Consider the following 20000-nt stretch of genomic DNA (forward strand, 5'->3'; position numbering starts at 1 on the left):
CCTTAGCCATAGTCCATGATCTCTAGTTTCAGACCCTTAGCCATAGTCCATGATCCCTAGTTTCATACACTTAGCCATAGTCCATGATCCCTTGTTTCGTATATACACTTAGCCGTAGTCCATGATCCCTTGTTTCGTATATACACTTAACCATAGTCCATGATCCCTAGTTTCATACACTTAGCCATAGTCCATAATCCCTAGTTTCATACCCTTAGCCATAGTCCATGATCCCTAGTTTCATACACTTAACCATAGTCCATGATCCGGTTCAGGTTTTATATTGTATTAGTTGTATGTAAAGGATACACATGGTATACACCGGCCAATGAAATGCTTACCTGCAGGTTCCTTCCTGACAATACAACAACAATACAATGTAAAAATACCAAGATAAAATAAATGTCTCAGTCGAATAGGTAAGGGTTAAGGTTAGGATGAGTTAAAGGGTTATGGTTAAAGTTAGGGTTAGGGTAGGAGTTAGGGTTTAGGGTTGGGTGGTCCCAAGGATCCCACTTAGTATCTACCTTAGAACTACTCTATTTGTGTCTGTGTGGCCTGTCTATCTATTCACCTCAAAGGGAGAACAAGGCCTTGTGCTCAGTCCGGCGCTCTTTCTTCAATTAGGTCTGGGTCTGCCTCTGTTTACAAAGCTCACTGGTCTGCCCTGGGGGTCTCACTCCGGGGCTTAGCTTTAACAGGCTAGAGTTTGCAATAAAAGCACCAGAATGCCATTGAATCTGATGGAGACTTCGGCCACCAATACAGCTGACCCTTGTCAGTCTCAGCAGCGTAGACCAGGGAACTGTGAAGATAAGCAAATGGAACTTTGTGTTAGCTATGTCTATTTGTTTATACAAGCTTAGAAAGGTTTTACATTTCAGGAGACGTCGTCTATTTGCAGCCTGCTCTCTCTGGGGTAATCTCTTAACAAATAACATTACATTAACTTAATGAGGCACGTAAGATTAAGGAGGAACATTATCTAGTATTTTTTTCTTAATATCCTGATTGAACTGAAAGCTATAGCACAGTCTATATATCAGTGTGTTTCTTGAGTTAGTGTCTGTTGCATTAAAAAGGGGTTCTAAACTTCGAAACTGCTACCACATGTGCCTTTGTGCTGCGGTCTACTGAATGTGAGCGTGTTGTTTGCCAGACTCAGTGTGGGTCACGTTAGTGGGCCTTTGTACTGCGGTCTACTGAATGTGAGCGTGTTGTTTGTTAGCCTCAGTGTGGGTCACGTTAGTGGGCCTCTGTACTGCGGTCTACTGAATGTGAGCGTGTTGTTTGTTAGCCTCAGTGTGGGTCACGTTAGTGGGCCTTTGTGCTGCGGTCTACTGAATGTTGTTTGTTAGACTCAGTGTGGGTCACGTTAGTGGGCCTTTGTACTACGGTCTACTGAATGTGAGCGTGTTGTTTGCCAGACTCAGTGTGGATCACGTTAGTGGGCCTTTGAACTGCGGTCTACTGAATGTGAGCATGTTGTTTGTTAGCCTCAGTGTGGGTCACGTTAGTGGGCCTTTGTACTGCGGTCTACTGAATGTGAGCGTGTTGTTTGTTAGTCTCAGTGTGGGTCACGTTAGTGGGCCTTTGTACTGCGGTCTACTGAATGTGAGTGTGTTGTTTGCCAGACTCAGTGTGGGTCACGTTAGTGGGCCTTTGTACTGCGGTCTACTGATTGTGAGCGTGTTGTTTGTTAGCCTCAGTGTGGGTCACGTTAGTGGGCCTTTGTACTGGGGTCTACTGAATGTGAGCGTGTTGTTTGTTAGACTCAGTGTGGGTCACGTTAGTGGGCCTTTGTACTGCGGTCTACTGAATGTGAGCGTGTTGTTTGTTAGCCCCAGTGTGGGTCACGTTAGTGGGCCTTTGTACTGCGGTCTACTGAATGTGAGTGTGTTGTTTGTCAGACTCAGTGTGGGTCACGTTAGTGGGCCTTTGTGCTGCGGTCTACTGAATGTGAGTGTGTTGTTTGTCAGACTCAGTGTGGGTCACGTTAGTGGGCCTTTGTGCTGCGGTCTACTGAATGTGAGTGTGTTGTTTGTCAGACTCAGTGTGGGTCACGTTAGTGGGCCTTTGTACTGCGGTCTACTGAATGTGAGCGTGTTGTTTGTTAGCCTCAGTGTGGGTCACGTTAGTGGGCCTTTGTACTGGGGTTAGCCTCAGTGTGGGTCAGATGATTGTTTTTTTGTCCAACTCAGAATATGTGGGTTTCCAGAAGATCTGGCGTTGGTCAGAGCTCAACATAAATCTCCTCACCTGTCCTTACCTCATCTAGCCACTAATAGCATCAGCTAATAGAGCTGGAATAACTCACTAAAGGCTTTGTCATACTTGAGTAACTGTGACAAGGTCACGGAAGTCATGACTTTAAGAAGGGAAATGCTTCTGTAAATGTTTCATAATGACGCACATCTATCTGACCGTGTCAGGAAGAAGTCACACTGGGCTTCGCTCATCTATCTGACCGTGTCAGGAAGAAGTCACACTGGGCTTCGCTCATCTATCTGACCGTGTCAGGAAGAAGTCACACTGGGCTTCGCTCATCTATCTGACCGTGTCAGGAAGAAGTCACACTGGGCTTCGCTCATCTATCTGACCGTGTCAGGAAGAAGTCACACTGGGCTTCGCTAATCTATCTGACCGTGTCAGGAAGAAGTCACACTGGGCTTCGCTCATCTATCTGACCGTGTCAGGAAGAAGTCACACTGGGCTTCGCTCATCTATCTGACCGTGTCAGGAAGAAGTCACACTGGGCTTCGCTCATCTATCTGACCGTGTCAGGAAGAAGTCACACTGGGCTTCGCTCATCTATCTGACCGTGTCAGAAAGAAGTCACACTGGGCTTCGCTCATCTATCTGACCGTGTCAGGAAGAAGTCACACTGGGCTTCGCTCATCTATCTGACCGTGTCAGGAAGAAGTCACACTGGGCTTCGCTCATCTATCTGACCGTGTCAGGAAGAAGTCACACTGGGCTTCGCTCATCTATCTGACCGTGTCAGGAAGAAGTCACACTGGGCTTCGCTCATCTATCTGACCGTGTCAGGAAGAAGTCACACTGGGCTTCGCTCATCTATCTAACCGTGTCAGGAAGAAGTCACACTGGGCTTCGCTCATCTATCTGACCGTGTCAGGAAGAAGTCACACTGGGCTTCGCTCATCTATCTGAGCGTGTCAGGAAGAAGTCACACTGGGCTTCGCTCATCTATCTGACCGTGTCAGGAAGAAGTCACACTGGGCTTCGCTCATCTATCTGACCGTGTCAGGAAGAAGTCACACTGGGCTTTGTTCTATGAACGACAACATAAAACAGCTTCTATATGACCGGCAGGTGAACTAATAAAACCTGCAAAGGAGAGGTTGGGGTTCTTCCAGGTGATGGAGGGAAGGCAGGGGGGACTGGAAGAGACACTAGTGGCTGAGAAACCAGTGGAAAATATCCGACTAGACTAGGATAGGCTAGACTGGAACGATGCCTGTGTGGTGAGAACACATGTTGAATTCTCAGCTGACACTCTGTCTGACTCACACACACACACACACACACACACACACACACACACACACACACACACACACACACACACACACACACACACACACACACACACACACACACACACACACACACACACACTTTGACAGCATCAAACAACACCACAACGAGTTGTTAGACCACAATGAAGACAAACAAATGGCAAACACACGTATTGTACTTCACATTACAAATCAGAATAAGTTCATCCTCCAATCTCTCTCTTATTTCCTCCTTCTATACTCTTTCCCCCTCATCCCCCGTTTAACCCTCCATCCATCTCTCCACAGTCCTCTCTTAGTTCCCTCTCTCTACACAGTCCTCTCTTAGTTCCCTCTCTCTCCACAGTCCTCTCTTAGTTCCCTCTCTCTCCACAGTCCTCTCTTTTAGTTCCCTCTCTCCACTGTCCTCTCTTAGTCATCTCTCTCTCCACAGCCCTCTCTTAGTTCCCTCTCTCTCCACAGTCCTCTCAGTTCCCTCTCTATCCACAGTCCTCTCTTAGTCATCTCTCTCTCCACTGTCCTCTCTTAGTCCCCTCTCTCTCCACAGTCATCTGTCTCTCCCTCTCTGTCTCTCCATCTCTCTCTCTCTCTCTCTCTCTCTCTCTCTCTCTCTCTGTCTCTCTCTCTCTCTCTCTCTCTCTCCACAGTCCTCTCCTAGTCCCCTGACTCTCTCTCTCTCTCTCTCTCTCTCTCTCTCTCTGTCTCTCTCTCTCTCTCTCTCTCTCTCTCCCTCTCCCTCTCTCTCTCTCTCTCTCTCTCTCTCTCTCTCTCTCTCTCTCCACAGTCCTCTCCTAGTCCCCTGACTCTCTCTCTCTCTCTCTCTCTCTCTCTCTCTCTCTCTCTCTCTCTCTCTCTCTCTCTCTCTCTCTCTCCACAGTCCTCTCATAGTCCCCTGACTCTCTCTCCCCCTTAGAGGAAGCGGTTTGTGTGCAGACTGTGGCTGACTGGAACACCATGCAGCATGGGAAGCTGTAACTCGAGCTTAGCGCATTAAAAGTTCCACTGGACTAACAGTTTCTGCATGGAAGGATTTTGCGGTGGGCCGGTGTTAGGAATGGAGGGGACTCTACTGGGAGAGAGACATGTGCCTGTGTTGATGCGCTGGCAAAGCCAGATGGGACAGAGGGGGATACTGCCCCCTGTTGATAGAGAAGTGGTGTCAGGGGAAATCGATGTTGAAACTTGATGAACATGTTTTTTATTGTTAAACCATTACGTGTCACTAAAGCCATGTATTTACATAACCAACTGCAGTGTACTTCTGATGTAGATACACATTACAACTGTGATAGTTTCCAATACAACTGAGCACCTTGGATTGGACATAGAGTTCTCCTTATGCACTTATGCCATGTCACGCTTGAAATCAGAGACCAGCAAGCCAAACACAATGTACCGAATTTATCACTGAAAAATAGGCGGAAAATTCCAGACTACTTTGTTGATATGGGAAATACTTGATAATAGGGCACCTGTGAACTTCAAAGTGCTTGTTATCAGACCTTTATATTCCACTATTAACAGCCGGCTCCACCCAGTGACTTACCTTCACATAGAGAGTCTGGGGCTGATTTCATAGCATAAGGGCAGCTACAAACTCTGTGCACTTGATAGAATGGTGGAATATAAAGGTCGTTATTGGATTTGAGATATATTGTAGTGCAAGAGTCTAGTGTAGGCGGGCCTACTATGACGGTAGACTTGACATTGAGGGCCAGTTGAGACAGAGAAGCATTTAACCAGGATATCCAGTGGCATAAATATGATTAACCCAGACACACACTGCAGCCTTCTGATAGACAAACGTATGGAATATTGCTGCAATACTACAGTGAAAAACTTAAAATAGTTTTTTTTGCCGCAGTTCTACTTACAGCCACTAGAGGGTGGTCTCCCATAACGGATATATTTGTGATAGTGTAGCTTTGGCCTTTCTGTGACGTCTCAATTTTGCAGGAAGACTGGTTTCCATAGGAGGTGGTAGAAAGCTGAAGGAAGGGGTTGGAGAAATGTAACCACTCTCAAATTCACATACAGAGGTGTGAATGCAAGGACTGACCATCCATGATATAAAAAATATAGTTTTAGACAATATTTTGATGCTATAAAGCATTTGGTTGCATGTGCATTGTTTATAAACATTGGAGTAAAACAAGCTTATATTTGGGGTTCTGATGGGTTACGGCAGTTGAACTAAGCTCATAAATAAGTAATATTCTTCAAAAATCTATGAGTATATATGATTAATTTATTAGCCCAAAATGTAATGTATCAACTACGGATTCTAGCTAAAAGAAAATAAATAGAGGATCTTGAATGTTTTATTTAGTCTGAGTTAAAGCAGGAAACCCAGCAATCTGAAAAACAAAGAACTAAATCAGTGTTTATTAAAAGTGGACATTCCCCATAGAAAAATATAACATTTCAAATAGATACCACTATACACAACCAAGGTTGTCAAAGTCTGGGCCTGTAAACTCACTTTAATAAATATCTCACCACACATGATAAAATCCAGGGTCGAGGGACACGATCAGCGGAAGAATTCTGTTTCTTTACTTTGGACAGATGAGCTTGGAAACGGCCAGACCCAGGGCTCTGTAACCTCTGGGCCTGAGTTTCTCCTCTCCTCTCCTCTCCAGTCCTCAGTCCAGTCACACAAGCCCCCAGCTCCTATTCCTGATCCCATTCCACTCCGCCCCCCACCCCCCTTGTGTCCTCCTAGTCCACCCCTGCCTTTTAACAGTGTGGAATGGAATGTGAGAATGCTTCCAACATACAGGATGAGAATCAGAGAATCAGATACATCAGTGTTACAAACCAGAGTCACTAGTAACAAAAACAAATATGCTGCGATTCTTTGGAAAAATGGTGGGTGAAAAATAAGTTGTTCTGCTTTCAGAAAAAAAGTGCTATCCAGAACCTGAAAGGGTTCTTCGCCTGTCCCCGTAGGAGTACCCTTTGAAGAACACGTTTTGGTTCCTCATAGAACCCTTTGGGTTCCATGTAGAACCCTTTCCACAGAGGGTTCTGCATGGAACTCAAAAGGGTTCTACCTGGAACCAAAAAGGGTTCTTCTATGGGAACAGTCAAAGAACCCCTTTGGAACCCTTTTTTTCTAAAAGTGTACAGAATGTTAATAAAGAATAAAGTAATTTTACACCACTGTGCCATGTATTCTAAATGTAAAGTTCATGTTCCCTCTGACCTATACCATCCATATTGAATGTCTTCAATACATTGTAGTTTGTTGGTGTAATTAGTCGTACCCCAGATGTGGATGAATATAGGCAGATGGTTTCTGAACAAAAAGAACATGAATACACAGGGAAACGTGTTTTATTCCCCAGTTGAACTGCCTTAATGAAATGATATCTATTAATTAGCTCAGCCTAGATCGGGCTGACCCCATTACATAGAATAGAGGACTTTGATACAGCTATGTGAAGATGCATTGACTCCAATACCAATCACATATGAGTATGTTTGTGATCATATAGAGGTCAGCCAGTCCAGGCAGTACAGTGTGATCATATAGAGGTCAGCCAGTCCAGGCAGTACAGTGTGATCATATAGAGGTCAGCCAGTCCAGGCAGTACAGTGTGATCATATAGAGGTCAGCCAGTCCAGGCAGTACAGTGTGATCATATAGAGGACAGACAGTCCAGGCAGTACAGTGTGATCATATAGAGGTCAGCCAGTCCAGGCAGTACAGTGTGATCATATAGAGGACAGACAGTCCAGGCAGTACAGTGTGATCATATAGAGGTCAGCCAGTCCAGGCAGTACAGTGTGATCATATAGAGGACAGACAGTCCAGGCAGTACAGTGTGATCATATAGAGGTCAGCCAGTCCAGGCAGTGCATCTAGGTTTTGTGTTGAGATATTGCAGAGGGGAATGAAATGGTTGATAATGCATGGTTAACACCAATGTTATTCTGCAAGCCATTCTTTTAAGTATTTCGTAGATGTCCTTGACACTGTAGCATTCTGCACAACATCTTTATTCCAATGTGAATAGTTCCTCTGCAAACATCTGAGGCTCCAGCATTGATTCACATATGAAGTTGAATGTCTGGGTTCTTAATGTCCAGTGAGTTTTACCGTTATGTTTCCCCTTACCTAAATAAAAGCTACTGTGAAGTGTCTTACAGTGTTTTGAGGAAAAAATCATTGTTCTTAACAGGAAGTAGTCCTCGTGTATCCATTGATTTGACACCCATCTTCAAGTAAGACTTCCTGCACGAATGGATGTAGACTGGAACTCACTCACTCACTCACTCACTCACTCACTCACTCACTCACTCACTCACTCACTCACTCACTCACTCACTCACTCACTCACTCACTCACTCACTCACTCACTCACTCACTCACTCACTCACTCACTCACTCACTCACTCACTCACTCACAAACACCCCCCTACACACATTCAACAAAGTCTCAGGGAAATGAAGAGGAGCCAGTTCAGAAGGGGAACCCCAGTGTTCGGGGCATCAGCTGATCTCATCAGCGGATATCGCACCAGTTGGATTCACACTCTACTTACATGCAGTCTATTTAAGTTGACCAGTTCTACACATGATTCCTCAATGCAGGATGTTACGTTCACGAACTCGCTGGTGTCTCTTGCTGCCGTTGCTGCTGTAACTAGCTGTTACTCACTATGCTTGTTGTTTTCTGATATCCCAGCCCAGCCTCCACCTGTCTGGGTTCTGGGTTTCATCCTCCTATCTGATGTAGCATATCATACTGACTGTCTGGAATTACATTTACATTACATTTAAGTCATTTAGCAGACGCTCTTATCCAGAGCGACTTACAAATTGGTGCTTTCACCTTATGACATCCAGTGGAACAGCCACTTTACAATAGTGCATCTAGGTCTTTTAAGGGGGGTGAGAAGGATTACTTTATCCTATCCTAGGTATTCCATAAAGAGGTGGGGTTTCAGGTGTCTCCGGAAGGTGGTGATTGACTCCGCTGTCCTGGCGTCGTGAGGGAGTTTGTTCCACCATTGGGGGGCCAGAGCAGCGAACAGTTTTGACTGGGCTGAGCGGGAACTGTACTTCCTCAGTGGTAGGGAGGCGAGCAGGCCAGAGGTGGATGAACGCAGTGCCCTTGTTTGGGTGTAGGGCCTGATCAGAGCCTGGAGGTACTGAGGTGCCGTTCCCCTCACAGCTCCGTAGGCAAGCACCATGGTCTTGTAGCGGATGCGAGCTTCAACTGGAAGCCAGTGGAGGGAGCGGAGGAGCGGGGTGACGTGAGAGAACTTGGGAAGGTTGAACACCAGACGGGCTGCGGCGTTCTGGATGAGTTGTAGGGTTTAATGGCACAGGCAGGGAGCCCAGCCAACAGCGAGTTGCAGTAATCCAGACGGGAGATGACAAGTGCCTGGATTAGGACCTGCGCCGCTTCCTGTGTGAGGCAGGGTCGTACTCTGCGGATGTTGTAGAGCATGAACCTACAGGAACGGGCCACCGCCTTGATGTTATTTGAGAACGACAGGGTGTTGTCCAGGATCACGCCAAGGTTCTTAGCGCTCTGGGAGGAGGACACAATGGAGTTGTCAACCGTGATGGCGAGATCATGGAACGGGCAGTCCTTCCCCGGGAGGAAGAGCAGCTCCGTCTTGCCGAGGTTCAGCTTGAGGTGGTGATCCGTCATCCACACGGATATGTCTGCCAGACATGCAGAGATGCGATTCGCCACCTGGTCATCAGAAGGGGGAAAGGAGAAGATTAATTGTGTGTCGTCTGCATAGCAATGATAGGAGAGACCATGTGAGGTTATGACAGAGCCAAGTGACTTGGTGTATAGCGAGAATAGGAGAGGGCCTAGAACAGAGCCCTGGGGGACACCAGTGGTGAGAGCACGTGGTGTGGAGACGGATTCTCGCCACGCCACCTGGTAGGAGCGACCTGTCAGGTAGGACGCAATCCAAGCGTGGGCCGCGCCGGAGATGCCCAACTCGGAGAGGGTGGAGAGGAGGATCTGATGGTTCACAGTATCGAAGGCAGCCGATAGGTCTAGAAGGATGAGAGCAGAGGAGAGAGAGTTAGCTTTAGCAGTGCGGAGCGCTGGTCTGTAGTTGTTGACATCGGAGGGATCGAGTGTCAAGAGTTTTTTTTTCAGAAGGGGGTGCAACTCAGAAGGGGTGCGCTCTCTTGAAGACGGAAGGGACGTAGCCAGCGGTCAGGGATGAGTTGATGAGCGAGGTGAGGTAAGGGAGAAGGTCTCCGGAAATGGTCTGGAGAAGAGAGGAGGGGATAGGGTCAAGCGGGCAGGTTGTTGGGCGGCCGGCCGTCACAAGACGCGAGATTTCATCTGGAGAGAGAGGGGAGAAAGAGGTCAGAGCACAGGGTAGGGCAGTGTGAGCAGAACCAGCGGTGTCGTTTGACTTAGCAAACGAGGATCGGATGTCGTCGACCTTCTTTTCAAAATGGTTGACGAAGTCATCTGCAGAGAGGGAGGGAGGGGGAGGGGGAGGAGGATTCAGGAGGGAGGAGAAGGTTGCAAAGAGCTTCCTAGGGTTAGAGGCAGATGCTTGGAATTTAGAGTGGTAGAAAGTGGCTTTAGCAGCAGAGAGAGAAGAGGAGAATGTAGAGAGGAGGGAGTGAAAGGATGTCAGGTCCGCAGGGAGGCGAGTTTTCCTCCATTTCCGCTCGGCTGCCCGGAGCCCTGTTCTGTGAGCTCGCAATGAGTCGTCGAGCCACGGAGCGGGAGGGAGGACCGAGCCGGCCTGGAGGATAGGGGACATAGAGAGTCAAAGGATGCAGAAAGGGAGGAGAGGAGGGTTGAGGAGGCAGAATCAGGAGATAGGTTGGAGAAGGTTTGAGCAGAGGAAGAGATGATAGGATGGAGAGAGGAGAGTAGCGGGGAGAGAGAGCGAAGGTTGGGACGGCGCGATACCATCCGAGTAGGGGCAGTGTGGGAAGTGTTGGATGAGAGCGAGAGGGAAAAGGATACAAGGTAGTGGTCGGAGACTTGGAGGGGAGTTGCAACGAGGTTAGTGGAAGAACAGCATCTAGTAAAGATGAGGTCGAGCGTATTTCCTGCCTTGTGAGTAGGGGGGAAGGTGAGAGGGTGAGGTCAAAGAGGAGAGGAGTGGAAAGAAGGAGGCAGAGAGGAATGAGTCAAAGGTAGGCGTGGGGAGGTTAAAGTCGCCCAGAACTGTGAGAGGTGAGCCGTCCTCAGGAAAGGAGCTTATCAAGGCATCAAGCTCATTGATGAACTCTCCGAGGAACCTGGAGGGCGATAAATGATAAGGATGTTAAGCTTGAAAGGGCTGGTAACTGTGACAGCATGGAATTCAAAGGAGGCGATAGACAGATGGGTAAGGGGAGAAAGAGAGAATGACCACTTGGGAGAGATGAGGATCCGGTGCCACCACCCCGCTGACCAGAAGCTCTCGGGGTGTGCGAGAACACGTGGGCAGACGAAGAGAGAGCAGTAGGAGTAGCAGTGTTGTCTGTGGTGATCCATGTTTCCGTCAGTGCCAAGAAGTCGAGGGACTGGAGGGAGACATAGGCGGAGATGAACTCTGCCTTGTTGGCCGCAGATCGGCAGTTCCAGAGGCTACCGGAGACCTGGAACTCCACGTGGGTCGTGCGCGCTGGGACCACCAGATTAGGGTGGCCGCGGCCACGCGGTGTGGAGCGTTTGTATGGTCTGTGCAGAGAGGAGAGAACAGGGATAGACAGACACATAGTTGACAGGCTACACAAGAGGCTACGCTAATGCAAAGGAGATTGGAATGACAAGTGGACTACACGTCACGAGTGTTCAGAAAGTTAAGCTTACGTAGCAAGAATCTTATTGACTAAAATGATTAAAATGATACAGTACTGCTGAAGTAGGCTAGCTGGCAGAGGCTGCGTTGTTGACTATGTAGGCTAGCTGGCATTGGCTGCGTTGTTGACACTACACTAATCAAGTCGTTCCGTTGAGTGTAATAGTTTCTACTGTGCTGCTATTCGGGGCTAGCTGGCTAGCTAGCAGTGTTGATTACGTTACGTTGCGTTAAAAGAACGACAATAGCTGGCTAGCTAACCTAGGAAATCGCTCTAGACTACACAATTATCTTTGATACAAAGACGGCTATGTAGCTAGCTATGTAGCTAGCTACGATCAAACAAATCAAGGCGTTGTACTGTAATGAAATGAAATGAAAAATGTGATACTACCTGTGGAGCGAAGCGAAATGCGACCGGATTGTTGAGTGCAGAAGTTCTGTTCGGTAGACGTTGACTAGCTGTTGGCTAGCTAGCAGAGTCTCCTATGTTAAGGACGACATAAAACTACACACTCTAAACTACACAATTATCTTGGGTACGAAGGCAGCAAAGACAACTATGTAGCTAGCTAACACTACACTAATCAAGTCGTTCAGTTGAGTGTAATAGTTGTGCTGCTAATCGGTAGACGGTGGACTAGCTAACGGTGGACGTTAGCTAGCTGGCTAGCTGGCTAGCTGCAGGGCAGTGTAGACTGCGTTAGGACGACGAAATACGATAATTACGCAATTATCTATGATGCAAAGACGGCTATGTAGCTAGCTAAGAAGAAATTGCTAAGATTAGACAAATCAAACCGTTGTACTATAATGAAATGTAATGAAATGTAATACTACCTGCGGACCGAGTGCAGATGCGACCGCTCGCTCCAACCCGCTCCGGGTATAAGGACCTACCTTACTGGGTGCAGTGATGATACTCTGCCTGTAAGAGTCACTCTCCAGGATTTCTGTGAGTGAGGCGTTGAGGAGGGAGGGCAGGGAGACAGCCAGGCCACCCACCATGCAGCACAGTGTAACCAGTGCCGAAGTGTTCCAGGATGCACAATGGACCATGGCTTCTCAGTGTAGCCTTGAAACTGTTGAGATGGGAAGGCAGTTTAGGGGAGACGCCATCCTGAACCACGTATTGGTTAATTCTATTCTATTATCATCATATGATGCTTGGTTCTGGCAGTGACCTACCCTGAAGGAGTAGAGTACTGACTGACTCTTGTCTCTGGCAGTGAGCTGCCCTGAAGGAGTAGAGTCCTAACTCTTGTCTCTGGCAGTGAGCTGCCCTGAAGGAGCAGAGTCCTAACTCTTGTCTCTGGCAGTGAGCTGCCCTGAAGGAGCAGAGTCCTAACGCTTGGCTCTGGCAGTGAGCTGCCCTGTAGGAGTAGAGTCCTGACTCTTGGCTCTGGCAGTGAGCTGCCCTGTAGGAGTAGAGTCCTGACTCTTGGCTCTGGCAGTGAGCTGCCCTGAAGGAACAGAGTCCTAACTCTTGGCTCTGGCAGTGAGCTACCCTGTAGGAGCAGAGTCCTAACTCTTGGTTCTGGCAGTGAGCTACCCTGAAGGAGCAGAGTCCTAACTCTTGGTTCTGGCAGTGAGCTGCCCTGAAGGAGCAGAGTCCTAACTCTTGTCTCTGGCAGTGAGCTGCCCTGAAGGAGCAGAGTCCTAACTCTTGTCTCTGGCAGTGAGCTGCCCTGAAGGAGCAGAGTCCTAACGCTTGTCTCTGGCAGTGAGCTGCCCTGAAGGAGCAGAGTCCTAACGCTTGTCTCTGGCAGTGAGCTACCCTGTAGGAGCAGAGTCCTAACTCTTGGTTCTGGCAGTGAGCTGCCCTGAAGGAGCAGAGTCCTAACTCTTGTCTCTGGCAGTGAGCTGCCCTGAAGGAGCAGAGTCCTAACTCTTGTCTCTGGCAGTGAGCTGCCCTGAAGGAGTAGAGTCCTGACTCTTGTCTCTGGCAGTGAGCTGCCCTGAAGGAGCAGAGTCCTAACTCTTGTCTCTGGCAGTGAGCTGCCCTGAAGGAGCAGAGTCCTAACGCTTGTCTCTGGCAGTGAGCTGCCCTGAAGGAGCAGAGTCCTGACTCCACCACTATGCATTTTAATATTTTCTAATAAATGGTAAAGCACACTATGGGTAGGGAAGTTAAGTGAAGTGACGTGTATGTTGCTGGCTCTCAATAATGTCAGCATTTCGGATTAAGAAGTTCAGTACCATGTCAGAGTACTTGTGTGTGTGTGTTATGCCACTTCTAAATATTTCTTACCCACTATACATTTCCAGAACAAGGTTAAAAGTGAACTGAATCCTGCCCTCCATCTTTCTCTCCATCACTCCGCTCTCCATCACTCCTCTCTCCTCTCTCTCCATCACTACCTCTCTCCTCTCTCTCCATCACTCCTCTCTCCTCTCGCTCCATCACTCCCTCTCTACTCTCTCTCCATCACTCCCTCTCTCTTCTCTCTCTCCATCACTCCCTCCATCTCTCTCTCCATCACTCCCTCGCTCCTCTCTCTCCATCACTCCCTCTCTCTCCTCTTTCCATCACTCCCTCTCAATTCTATCTCCATCACTCCTCTCTCCAACACTCCTCTCTCCATCACTCCTCTCTCCAACCTCCTCTCTCTCCATCACTCCCTCTCTCACTCTCTCTTCCCCACACACGTACTAGCTGACGTGCAGCCTTTGGCACTCACAGCCCGGGCAGTAGACTGCGACACAGCACACAGCTCTTTGGGCTCTGCCTCCCTCTCTCTCTATTCCACTGCAGCCTTCTCCTGTCCCAGGCAACACCAATCCCTCCATCCCTCTAAACATCAATAAGCTTCATTAGCTAGTCTGTAATCAGATTGGCAGAAAAAGAACAGGATGAGGGAGAGAGAGAGAGGAGTGCAGCCAGTGTGGGTGTGTAGAAGGGCTGAGAGGGAGGACCGGAGGGGGAGAGGGAGGGGAACGGAGCAGAGCAGAGCATTTTCCTGTTGTAGTAACCACACGCTGCCTCCCTCCTGTTACTTCACTGCAGCACTCGGCAACAGCAGCACTGGGCAACAGCAGCACCACCACTTAGCGGGAGACACACAGTAACCCGGCTTTTCCCCCTCCTCTCTCTCTCTCTCTCTCTCTCTCTCTCTCTCTCTCTCTCTCTCTCTCTCTCTCTCTCTCTCTCTCTCTGTGCGTGCTCAGCAGAGCTCTCCTCTCTCTCTCTCTCTCTGTGCGTGCTCAGCAGAGCTCTCCTCTCTCTCTCTCTGTGTGTGCTCAGCAGAGCTCTCCTCTCTCTCTCTCTGTGCGTGCTCAGCAGAGCTCTCCTCTCTCTCTCTCTGTGCGTGCTCAGCAGAGATCTCCTCTCTCTCACTCCTGCGGCGTATTACAGCTTTGGTTTAAGTGGACACCGCTCCGCTCCTCGCCCACTGCCTCTGCATGACTGTCACAAAGGTAAGAGGACAAACCTGGGAAGGAGGAGAGATGTGGGGGTTGGGTGACAGTTGAGACAGGACACGGCTGGTTTGGGGCTCAGCACTACATGGGTTACAGTAGTTTGGTTGTCTTGTACCGTACGTGTCCTTCACACTAACAGTCCTGTTACCAGGCAGGACTGGGACAGAGGGTTTCAGCTCTACCTGGGACAGCTGCTCATGGTGTAGTATTGTACTACGGACATGTGCACTGCTGTACAGCTAGAGGAGCAGGTGGAAGAGCTTGCGTGTGTCTACTGGGGGTGAAAGTCAGTACCACAGTTGCAGGTCAAAACAGGGACACACAGCAGTGCTTAGACTTTAGCTGACTGTTGATATCATACAGTATTGTACTACAGACTCATGAGAGGATGGGGATCTGGTGTGAGTTGACTAGGGGCTGAAACTTGGGCTGTAGCAAGATACAGCAGGGTTTGAATTTAGCTGGTGGTTCTAGATTCAGTTAGAATTCTGTGAGGTTCCGTATTGTAGATCTAGTTAAAGTCTAGTTAGAGTTCTGTGAGGTTCAGTATTGTAGATCTAGTTAGTGTTCTGTGAGGTTCAGTATTGTAGATTTAGTTAGAGTTCTGTGAGGTTCAGTATTGTAGATTTAGTTAGAGTTATGTGAGGTTCAGTATTGTAGATCTAGTTAGAGTTCTGTGAGGTTCAGTATTGTAGATCTAGTTAGAGTTCTGTGAGGTTCAGTATTGTAGATCTAGTTAGAGTTCTGTGAGGTTCAGTATTGTAGATGTAGTTAGAGTTCTGTGAGGTTCAGTATTGTAGATCTAGTTAGAGTTCTGTGAGGTCCAGTATTGTAGATCTAGTTAGAGTTATGTGAGGTTCAGTATTATATATCTAGTTAGAGTTCTGTGAGGTCCAGTATTGTAGATCTAGTTAGAGTTATGTGAGGTTCAGTATTGTAGATCTAGTTAGAGTTCTGTGAGGTCCAGTATTGTAGATCTAGTTAGAGTTATGTGAGGTTCAGTATTATATATCTAGTTAGAGTTCTGTGAGGTTCAGTATTGTAGATCTAGTTAGAGTTCTGTGAGGTTCAGTATTGTAGATCTAGTTAGAGTTCTGTGAGGTCCAGTATTGTAGATCTAGTTAGAGTTATGTGAGGTTCAGTATTATATATCTAGTTAGAGTTCTGTGAGGTTCAGTATTGTAGATCTAGTTCGAGTTCTGTGAGGTTCAGTATTGTAGATCTAGTTAGAGTTCTGTGAGGTCCAGTATTGTAGATCTAGTTAGAGTTATGTGAGGTTCAGTATTGTATATCTAGTTAGAGTTCTGTGAGGTTCAGTACTGTAGATCTAGTTAGTGTTCTGTGAGGTTCAGTATTGTAGATCTACTTAGAGTTCTGTGAGGTTCAGTATTGTAGATCTAGTTAGAGTTCTGTGAGGTTCAGTATTGGAGGATTCTGTGTATAAAACTTGAAAGAATGGGAAAGGGAAAGGGGGAGACCTTGTCAGTTGTACAGCTGAATGCATTCAGCTTGAATGTATCTTTCTGCATTTAACCCCAACCCCTCTGAATCAGTGAGTTTCAACCATGTGATTAGAAGCCTTAATCAAGGACTGTCCAGGCTGGTGCCTTTATCTGCCTGTCAAATGGTCACTTGGTAGGAAATATTATCACGTGTCAACAAGTGAACTTTCAGTGAACTTTCAGTCTCTCTGGGTTTTGGACAGAGATAAACTCAGTCTGCCTCCCACATGCATCTGGCTGCAGAAAGCTCACACTGGCATCATTTGTAAATGTCAATGTATTTCCCTGTGTGTAAACATCAGTGTATTTCCCTGTGTGTAAACATCAATATATTTCCCTGTGTGTAAACATCAATATATTTCCCTGTGTGTAAACATCAGTGTATTTCCCTGTGTGTAAACATCAATGTATTTCCCTGTGTGTAAACATCAATATATTTCCCTGTGTGTAAACATCAATATATTTCCCTGTGTGTAAACATCAGTGTATTTCCCTGTGTGTAAACATCAATATATTTCCCTGTGTGTAAACATCAATGTATTTCCCTGTGTGTAAACATCAGCGCATTTCCCTGTGTGTAAACATCAGTGTATTTGAGTGTGTGTAAACATCAGTGTATTTCCCTGTGTGTAAACATCAATGTATTTCCCTGTGTGTAAACATCAATATATTTACCTGTGTGTAAACATCAATGTATTTCCCTGTGTGTAAACATCAGTGTATTTCCCTGTGTGTAAACATCAATATATTTCCCTGTGTGTAAACATCAGTGCATTTCCCTGTGTGTAAACATCAATGTATTTCCCTGTGTGTAAACATCAGTGCATTTCCCTGTGTGTAAACATCAATATATTTCCCTGTGTGTAAACATCAGTGTATTTCCCTGTGTGTAAACATCAGTGCATTTCCCTGTGTGTAAACATCAATGTATTTCCCTGTGTGTAAACATCAGTGTATTTCCCTGTGTGTAAACATTAATACATTTCCCTGTGTGTAAACATCAATGTATTTCCCTGTGTGTAAACATCAGTGCATTTCCCTGTGTGTAAACATCAGTGTATTTCCCTGTGTGTAAACATCAATGTATTTCCCTGTGTGTAAACATCAGTGTATTTCCCTGTGTGTAAACATCAGTGTATTTCCCTGTGTGTAAACATCAGTGCATTTCCCTGTGTGTACACATCAGTGTATTTCCCTGTGTGTAAACATCAGTGCATTTCCCTGTGTGTAAACATCAATGTATTTCCCTGTGTGTAAACATCAGTGCATTTCCCTGTGTGTAAACATCAATGTATTTCCCTGTGTGTAAACATCAGTGCATTTCCCTGTGTGTAAACATCAGTGTATTTCCCTGTGTGTAAACATCAGTGTATTTCCCTGTGTGTAAACATCAGTGCATTTCCCTGTGTGTAAACATCAGTGTATTTCCCTGTGTGTAAACATCAGTGCATTTCCCTGTGTGTAAACATCAGTGTATTTCCCTGTGTGTAAACATCAGTGTATTTCCCTGTGTGTAAACATCAGTGCATTTCCCTGTGTGTAAACATCAGTGTATTTCCCTGTGTGTAAACATCAGTGCATTTCCCTGTGTGTAAACATCAATACATTTCCCTGTGTGTAAACATCAGTGTATTTCCCTGTGTGTAAACATCAATATATTTCCCTGTGTGTAAACATCAGTGTATTTCCCTGTGTGTAAACATCAGTGTATTTCCCTGTGTGTAAACATCAATGCATTTCCCTGTATGCAAACATCAGTGCATTTCCCTGTGTGTAAACATCAATGTATTTCCCTGTGTGTAAACATCAGTGTATTTCCCTGTGTGTAAACATCAGTGTATTTCCCTGTGTGTAAACATCAGTGTATTTCCCTGTGTGTAAACATCAATGTATTTCCCTGTGTGTAATCATTAATACATTTCCCTGTGTGTAAACATCAATGTATTTCCCTGTGTGTAAATATCAATATATTTCCCTGTGTGTAAACATCAGTGTATTTCCCTGTGTAAACATCAATGCATTTCCCTGTGTGTAAACATCAATGTATTTCCCTGTGTGTAAACATCAATGCATTTCCCTGTGTGTAAACATCAATGCATTTCCCTGTGTGTAAACATCAATGTATTTCCCTGTGTGTAAACATCAGTGTATTTCCCTGTGTGTAAACATCAATGCATTTCCCTGTGTGTAAACATCAGTGTATTTCCCTGTGTGTAAACATCAGTGTATTTCCCTGTGTGTAAACATCAATGTATTTCCCTGTGTGTAAACATCAATGCATTTCCCTGTGTGTAAACATCAATGCATTTCCCTGTGTGTAAACATCAGTGTATTTCCCTGTGTGTAAACATCAATGTATTTCCCTGTGTGTAAACATCAGTGCATTTCCCTGTGTGTAAACATCAGTGTATTTCCCTGTGTGTAAACATCAGTGTATTTCCCTGTGTGTAAACATCAGTGCATTTCCCTGTGTGTAAACATCAATGTATTTCCCTGTGTGTAAACATCAGTGCATTTCCCTGTGTGTAAACATCAATGTATTTCCCTGTGTGTAAACATCAATGTATTTCCCTGTGTGTAAACATCAATGTATTTCCCTGTGTGTAAACATCAGTGCATTTCCCTGTGTGTAAACATCAGTGTATTTCCCTGTGTGTAAACATCAGTGTATTTCCCTGTGTGTAAACATCAGTGCATTTCCCTGTGTGTAAACATCAGTGTATTTCCCTGTGTGTAAACATCAGTGTATTTCCCTGTGTGTAAACATCAATATATTTCCCTGTGTGTAAACATCAGTGTATTTCCCTGTGTGTAAACATCAGTGTATTTCCCTGTGTGTAAACATCAATGCATTTCCCTGTATGCAAACATCAGTGCATTTCCCTGTGTGTAAACATCAATGTATTTCCCTGTGTGTAAACATCAGTGTATTTCCCTGTGTGTAAACATCAGTGTATTTCCCTGTGTGTAAACATCAGTGTATTTCCCTGTGTGTAAACATCAATGTATTTCCCTGTGTGTAATCATTAATACATTTCCCTGTGTGTAAACATCAATGTATTTCCCTGTGTGTAAATATCAATATATTTCCCTGTGTGTAAACATCAGTGTATTTCCCTGTGTGTAAACATCAATGCATTTCCCTGTGTGTAAACATCAATGTATTTCCCTGTGTGTAAACATCAATGCATTTCCCTGTGTGTAAACATCAATGCATTTCCCTGTGTGTAAACATCAATGTATTTCCCTGTGTGTAAACATCAGTGTATTTCCCTGTGTGTAAACATCAATGCATTTCCCTGTGTGTAAACATCAGTGTATTTCCCTGTGTGTAAACATCAGTGTATTTCCCTGTGTGTAAACATCAATGTATTTCCCTGTGTGTAAACATCAATGCATTTCCCTGTGTGTAAACATCAATGCATTTCCCTGTGTGTAAACATCAGTGTATTTCCCTGTGTGTAAACATCAATGCATTTCCCTGTGTGTAAACATCAATGCATTTCCCTGTGTATAAACATCAGTGCATTTCCCTGTGTGTAAACATCAATATATTTCCCTGTGTGTAAACATCAGTGTATTTCCCTGTGTGTAAACATCAGTGCATTTCCCTGTGTGTAAACATCAATGTATTTCCCTGTGTGTAAACATCAGTGCATTTCCCTGTGTGTAAACATCAGTGTATTTCCCTGTGTGTAAACATCAGTGTATTTCCCTGTGTGTAAACATCAGTGCATTTCCCTGT

The sequence above is a fragment of the Oncorhynchus nerka genome, linkage group LG27 (genome assembly GCF_034236695.1).
Source record: "Oncorhynchus nerka isolate Pitt River linkage group LG27, Oner_Uvic_2.0, whole genome shotgun sequence".
Lineage (NCBI taxonomy): Eukaryota > Metazoa > Chordata > Actinopteri > Salmoniformes > Salmonidae > Oncorhynchus > Oncorhynchus nerka.